The sequence below is a fragment of the Coffea arabica genome, chromosome 9e (genome assembly GCF_036785885.1).
Source record: "Coffea arabica cultivar ET-39 chromosome 9e, Coffea Arabica ET-39 HiFi, whole genome shotgun sequence".
NCBI lineage: Eukaryota > Viridiplantae > Streptophyta > Magnoliopsida > Gentianales > Rubiaceae > Coffea > Coffea arabica.
Window position 1 is genome coordinate 8,134,366 of NC_092327.1, and position 8,051 is coordinate 8,142,416.

The following is an 8,051-nucleotide window of genomic DNA, read 5'->3' on the forward strand; positions in this document are numbered from 1 at the left end:
GCATATTTTAGCCCCTCTCTATCCCCGGAATCCCTTGTTTGTTTGTCTAGGTGTGCATTCATGGTGAACATGGTGAATCTTGAGTTGTAAAATTTTCTGCTTTTCTTGATAAAGCTGCGGCAATGTTGTAATTGGAAAATGCAGAAGTTGGCGACTTGTTTCCTGATTCGTTTGGGTCAGAGTTTAGCGTGAATGTAGACCATTTCTGATGTATTTTGAAACTGAAAGTTTGTTAGAAACTCATGGTATGAAATTGCTGAAGTTACCAAGTTATTTAAGAGTTCCTCCTTTCAAAAACAAAGCAAGCAAAAGCTGCTGCATTTTTTTTCTTTCTTTCCTCTACTGCGTTTCCTTTCCCTTGGTTGCTAGTTGAGTTTTGCACTTCAGTTTCATGTTTGATCTTGTGTCGAAGGGAAGCAATGGAGGGTTGGGTGTTGAGTCTGCATATTTACATGTTTGGATCATGATTGAACAATTTGCTGAAAAGCAAACAAGCAGGCTGCCGAAACCATTTCTGCATAAATTTTAGAGTTTTGGCATGATATATTTCCATGTTTTCTGGTCATCTAGATTGTGATCATTATGTAGCCGGTTACTTGGTTTAAGTTGTGATGTTGGATAGGAACATATCTAGTCAAAACTGCGTGTTTGAATCAAAAATCTGGTTTGCATGATGAAAAAGAAAAGAAATGCCGTGGCTGGAATCTGCTGAATGCATGAGCTTCCTTGTGTCTTTGCATCAGTTTTCTTCTATATTTGAGCTTGTTTGAATTCTGAATGTGTGTGTTATGATGTTTAGATTAACTTTGAATGTTTGGTTGAAAAATTTTTGATCAGAATTAGTGTTGAGGTTGATATCTGCTTGTGAGAATGCAAGTTGCGATGGTTTCTTGGCTGCAGAAATATTTGTTTTGGTTGCAGAATGTTTGCTCACGTAGCTTGCATGAACTTGCATGGAAATTGTTTCAAAATTGCCTTTGAACCCCCCCAAGTCCCTTTTTGTTCTACTAAGGCCCAAGTAATTGGAACATTTAATCAATTTGATCCCTCTAAGTTTCTCTTTGTGCCACAAAAGCCCACCAATACTCTAAGTTCTTGCAATTGGGTCATGAAATAGTTACATTTTAAGTTCTTGCTTGACTTTCCTTGGCTCTTGGATTTTTAAAATTCCTAAAATGTCTCATTTTGTTTGGCATTCTATCGTTTGGGAAATCTTTGAGACTCTTGAGCGTTTCATTTGAACTTGAATGACTTCATGTGTTTGCAATTAGGTCCTAAAACAACGGCAACGAAACTTCCATGTCTACCTTAGTTCTACCATGGCTCAATTACTTGAATTATTTGGTTAACCTTGCCGTTCTAGGATCTTAATTGATGGTTATATGTTTTGGGGTTGACTCTTGGATAGATTGGTAAAGGGTTTTAGGATGAGTTCAAAGGGTTTCAAGAGCTTCGTCTAGATTTATGTGGTAATGTGCATTTGTATGAATTTTAGATGTTTTGATGATTCAGTCAATAGTTGGGGGCTTTATTTCATGAACATGGAAATCTCAGGCGTTTAAATGCTTCTAATTGTTCAAATTCCGTGTTTATGTGTTGGATTGTTTGACCCTTGTTTGACCCTTGTTTGACCCTTGTCAAGTTCTTAAATGTTCGATTGACTCGAATGTTTGGGTAAGGGTTATGTTTGAGTCCTTAATAGATGCTTTACTTGGAAATTGAATAGGCCATGCTTTCTCCTTGATCTTTAAGTACCTTTGACTACATTTAAGTTGTGATTGAGGAAATTTTTGATGATTTGATGAATGCCATTTGGATTATTTATATTTTATCATTAAAGTGGTGCCTTAACCTTTTGTTTTGATGGTCTTAGCTTAAGCCGTCCTTTTCTTTGGTGACTTTGTTATATTCTACTATTTGAGGTACCTTGACCCTTTTATTATTTTGGAGGGTAAGTTAGTAATTTCACTACGTTAGGGCGTCGCTTCAAGGGAGGTACATTCTATCCCTCACTTGCACTTCATTTGACCCTATGTGCTCCTACGTGCTATGTGAATATGCCTGCCTACTCCGCTTTCCTTACCTCCTTGCATGCATTTACTTGCTTTTACTTTTATTTAAGTTTTTATGGGGTATGTGTACACCTCTTGGCTTGTAATAGATAGGGCTCGGAGAGCATTTGGTCCATTTCCCTTTCCCCTTTATGCTTTCATGGGGTATGTGTACACCTCTTGGCTTGTAATAGATAGGGCTCGGAGAGCATCTGGTCCACTTCCCCTTCCCCTTGCTTGCTTGTTTTTGTTGCTACATGTTTAATTGCTTTATTAGGCTCTTGCATCTAGTCGAGCATGCTAAATGCTATGTGCTATGTGTTTACGAGTATTTTGGCATGTCTACTTGCTTTCATAGCCATGAATGAATGGAATGGATGAATGTACGTTTCCGCTAGTCCAACGCTAGTCGGAATTCATAGAATGGGCTAGTCCAACGCTAGACCCTTAGGGATTTCCCCTCATTAGCATATCATTTGCTTGTTCACTACATGTCATGCATTTTCCTTAGTTTTATCATCTGGCATGCTCCTCGAGCCCCTTTTCCCCTCATTTTAGGATTTTTGCACCTCATACTAGTATAGTGTACATTTGCCTGAGAGTCCCCTTCCGATAAGGGAAACGAGCGAGTGTGGCTACTCGATAGCCTTAGCACGCTAGTTTCGCCTTCTAATCAAAGGGAAAATCAAGTCACGATTTAGGTCTCCCCGTACCCAATATGCATGAATTCCCTAGGCTCATGCATTCTCAATCCACTCTATCGTTACACTTTCACTTTTGTCTCATTTGCACACATGCACCTTTTTATCACCTTCACTTGCACACGAACACATTTTTGTCTCCACTTGCACACGAGCATTTTTATCTTCACTCGCACACGAGTACTTTCATCTACATTTGCACACCTTCACTCTTATCTTATTACTTTTATCATTTTTCTCACTTCACACAAACTCACACTTTCACATGGCATGCATTCCACTCATTTTTCACGTCATTTAGGTTTAGGTGTGACCTCTCCAAAAGGATCATTGTTGGGCTTCACAATTAATGTGATTGGCACCGCTCAACCTTTGAAGAGAAATTTCCCCCATGTCCCCCTAGGTCTAGGTTTTTGCATTCATATAGACATATCCAATACGCGATACATACCTTGGGTAGAAAAATTAGGAAAAATTGGTTTAAGTCACGCAACTAGCCTTGGCTAGGTCGAAGGGGTGCCTTGGATTTTTTATCCTTGCCTTCCCCTTCGTCAAATGTGACCCCCGATCCCTCTTTTGGTTACGTAGACCCAAAAGTTCTCAAAAAGGGTTTATTTACTTTTTTTTATTATTCAAAAACAAAAATCATTTTTGGGTGACTTGGTACACCCTAACTCTATACTAAGTGGCGACTCCATTTTTGATACAAAAAACCCTTTTGAACTTCACTTGGCCAAATCGTCGCATTCTAAGTCCCATGGCCTTTTACTTTTCACTTTGCACACGTTCACACATTACACACCACACATCACATTCACACCATTCATTCGAAAAGTGGGGCGCGACATTTTCCATTAAACAATTGAATTGACGAAAATATCTCTCTACATGGTTTATAAAGTAAGCCTCGCAAGATCTTTTGTATGTTCAAATTACAAGATATGATTTTTACAATAGAATAATTGTTTTATTTTTGAACTTTTATATAAAATAAATTGGAATTATTAATATTTTTTTACCCAAAATTGTAATGCATGTAATTACTTTAAATCAAAAGATTCTGCACTTTGCAAAATAAAAAAGAAAGAAAGAGAAATATGTGCTCCATGGCAATCAAGGAACAAAAATATGTGGTCTGCTATAAAGTTTAACTTTCTTACACAACTGTTGACTGCAATACAACACACACTTTCCTCCCTTTTTTCCTCAAAGTTCAATGTCTACCCCCTAATATTATTGACATGCATGATGATTCTGAACAGAAAAAAAATATTGGTATTCCAATTTATTTTATAAAAAAAAAAAATAATTAGTCCATGATGAAAATCAAGCCTTGTAATCCGAACGTCGGAAGGAATCTTACTGTGGTCTACCCTTATAAACCATATAGAAGGGCATATTGATCAAATCAAATGTTTTAATGGTCAACTAAATGAGTTGGATGGAAATAAAAGGTAAAGTGAGAAGAAATAAACGTTAAGGGGTAAGCTGCAATTTTGACCAAACCTTAAAGTAAGCCTGTCAACGGGTCGGGTCTAGACCCGGATCCGGACCGGATCCGTGAAATTATTGCGGGTATGGGTAGGGATTTAATTCCGTTTTTCGGATCCGTTTTGTCAAACAAAAAAACGGGTCGGATACGGAATATAGTATTCCGACCCGTATTAGACCCGGATCCGGATATAAATGAATTAATAATTTAAAAAATATATATTTATCAATATAATTTGATTAGGGTGATGTATTTGAATAAAATCAATTTGATTTCTTTTCTTATTTGGTTTTTTCTTTGCATTAGTTAGAAATTAGTTTACAAATATATTTTTTTCTCATTTTTATTAGAAATTATAAGTTTTGCTAAATTTGTTCGGGTAGACCCGACCAAGATCCGGGACCCGCCGGATCCGGATCCGGATCTGAAACATAGAATAAAAGACCCGTCGGGTAAACGGGCCGGATCCGGGTCCGGTATAGTAATTCGGGTTCGGGTCCGAAATAATGAATTCCGACCCGGACCCGACCCGTTGACAGCCCTACCTTAAAGGAAGTTTTTGAGATTAACCTAATAAATAATGGGTAAACTACAGTAAGATCCCCTTTTGCAAAAGTCAGGTATCTATCCTGTTGATTTTGTAATAACAACTAACTACTCTCTTGTTTGTTAATTGATGGAGAAAGCTCGTTTGTCATGGATTCACTCAATTTTTCCAAATTACAAGTCCAATAATATGAGTAATTATTTTCAAAAAATTAGAAAAGGGTGAAGCTGTATCCAAAAAACTTAATTGGTTTAAATATCAATGACCAATAATCTGACCAGAACACAGCGGGGTTCAAGCTTAATTGGAAATACCCAGAAACTTCTAATTAAGCTATATCCAGAAACACTTCTAATTCAATGACCAATAAGCTGACTAGGACATACAACCCCAAGGAAATATCCAGAAACTTGATTGGAATTTATGTAACATGCTCTTAGTCTACATCTTTATAAACTTAATAGCCACCATGTCACGCAAATAATAATTTTACCATAAAAGAATGAAAAGCGTTGTCACTAAATGGTCCTAATTCACTTAATGTCTATGTCCACTTCATAAAAGTGACAACAACCGGATCATTCAAATGTCATTGTTTAAATAAGCATTTGGAGATTGAAAACTAACATTAGCTCTCAATTTATTGAACTACCAATCCCACAACCGAACTAGTGTCTCCACAATTAATAGCTTTAACAAACACAAATAATTTCAAACAATTATAAACTTATACAACTTCAACCAACACAGTAAATTTTAAAGATCAAGCATTCAAATAGAATCACTGAAAATGCCCCTCATGGGCAGCTCGGTTGGTCACAGCATGCCTCTTTAGGAGCTGTTGTCCAGTCCCGCCAGGGTTCGAGTCCCATGGTTATCGTGTTCGGGGGGATGGGACCTCTCCTCTCGGGCCGGTGGGGGATTAATCAGGTATAATTTACCCGATGGCCCGGATAACCCCCTCCGTCAGGCAAAAAAAAAAATAGAATCACTGAAAATGTTAAGATTGTCTCATATTTGATGGACAAACTGGGCATTGTATAAATAGTGATTCTATCTCATAAAACATCGTTCTTTCATCAAATGGGCAAGCTAAAATTTGCAGCTTTTATATTAGATACCCAAGCATCGAAACTTGCAAAAAAGTGTTGCAGTTAATCTACCAGATAAAAGAGTTGCATCAAAACAATCACAGCTACACTTATACGAGGTAGGCATAAAGAGCGGCTCAACACCCACAAATATCTAGCCTCTTTTTAAGGAAAAGAAAAAAGAAAGCACAAGCAACATATGATTAAGTGCAAGATGTCACTAAAAGAAGCAACCCATAGAAATTTAATTAGGCCAAAAAAACAGTTTTCCAAATTTTGACTGGTCTATGTGAATTGTCACATGATAAGACCCCATAGAGTTGACCTTTTGAACCCGCTTCAAACCATGACAAATAAATAACCAATCTTAGATCCAACACAAAAACCCACTACAAACTCATTAGCAATCCACAAATCCTTCAAGAACACAAGAAAAACGCCATTCCATCTTTCAAAATCACCCAAAAAAACATGCATTCACCCATGCACCCAACCCCAGAAAAAAGTACCACTACAGCAAGCACAAAACCCTACTCCAAAATCGTCCACAACAACCAAATCCCTTCATAACACCATTCATCTCTTTCAATAATCGTCAAGAAAAGTGCGTGCACCCATACATGGAAAAAAGTACTATAAAAACCATAAAAAAAAACTCTACTCCGGGATCATCCATAATGTTCAAATCCCTTCACACACCACCATTTAATCTCCTTCCTGATTCACCCAAAAATGCCTGTGCACACTTATGGAGAAAAAAGAACTCTTACGGCTAACACAAAACTATTCTTCAGAATCAATCACAATATCCAAAATTGCTTCAAACAACAAGGGGATAAATAACAACTCACCGACTCCAGAATTGTCCCCAAAACAAAATAACGCTTAAGGAAAAAAATACCAAAAAATCCACAATTATCCAGCTAGGAAAGAGAGACAATTGAACATCAATTCCAATTCCATTCGTTACCAAAATGGCTCGTCAAATGAGAACTTAAAACATTACAGAAAGGAAAGGCATGCATACCCAAAATGCAGATAAACCAACTAGTTTTTTTTTTTTTTTTTGGAGCAAATTGACCAATTTATGCAGAATTCTAGCCTTTATAAACAACATCGCAACTCTGATTTTAAAAAAAAAAATTTGAACACATCTCAATAATAATCACATCAATGAATCAAAGGAAAAAAAGAAAAAAAACCATGAACCACATAGCATCAAAAAAGAATAAAAAAATCAAGCCAAAACACATCCATACACATGTTCAGGTGGTGGACTTTAGCCTGTACATGGATTAAAACAATAAATCAAAAGCCAAAAAAAAAAGAGCAAAAGTGAAGAACCTTACGGTGAAGAGGACAAGAGAAATCCGAGCAGAGGATGAAAATAATCAGCAGCACACACAAAGTAAGTAAATTTTTTTTTATTCAAGGTGAGGATTTTTAACAAACTGGTACAACATATAGTTCTTGAGAGAAAATGTTTTTGCAGGGGCTTTTGGCAGCTGCCTCGAGGCGTCCATGAAAGAAGGATAGGAGAGGAGAGGAGAAAAGAAGAATTTTTTTTTTGGGATGGAGTAAGACAAGCAGTTGCGTTGGATTGTGGACTCTTCGGTGGGTTAATTGCATTTCGCCCTCCCCAACTATGTCTAGACTGAAGTTTGTACCTAAGCCTGTCAACGGGCCGGAATTCATTATTCCGGACCCGGACCCGACGCATCATACCCGACCCGGATTCGATCCATTTATCCGATAGGTCTTCTACTCTATGTTACGGATTCGGATCCGGATCCGAAAATTTATCAAAACTTACAATTTCTAATAAAAATGAGAAAAAAATATATTTGTAAACTAATTTCTAACTAATACAAAAAAATCAAATAAGACAAGAAATCAAATTGACTTACTCAAATACATCACCCTCATCAAATTATATTGATAAATATATATTTTTTAAATTATTAATCAATTTATATCCGGATTCGGGTCTAATACGGGTCGGAATATTATATTTCGTATCCGATCCGTTTTTTGTTTGACAAAACGGATTCCGATATGGATCCGGGTTCGGGTTCGGATAACGGAATTAAATCCCTACCCGTACCCGCAATAATTTCACAGATCCGGTCCGGATCCGGGTCGTCGACAGGCCTATTTGTACCCCAAACT

The 8,051-nt window shown here is 37.2% G+C and overlaps 1 long non-coding RNA gene across 1 annotated transcript; it reads right to left on the reverse strand.

Annotated features, from left to right (window-relative positions):
* Positions 1-5,406: 5,406 nt before the first annotated feature.
* LOC113709686 (uncharacterized) lies at positions 5,407-7,520 on the reverse strand. Its single transcript, XR_003452768.2, has 2 exons — positions 7,232-7,520; positions 5,407-5,752 (listed from the first exon to the last, which is right to left on the reverse strand). It is a non-coding gene; the product is annotated as an uncharacterized lncRNA (long non-coding RNA).
* Positions 7,521-8,051: the final 531 nt, after the last annotated feature.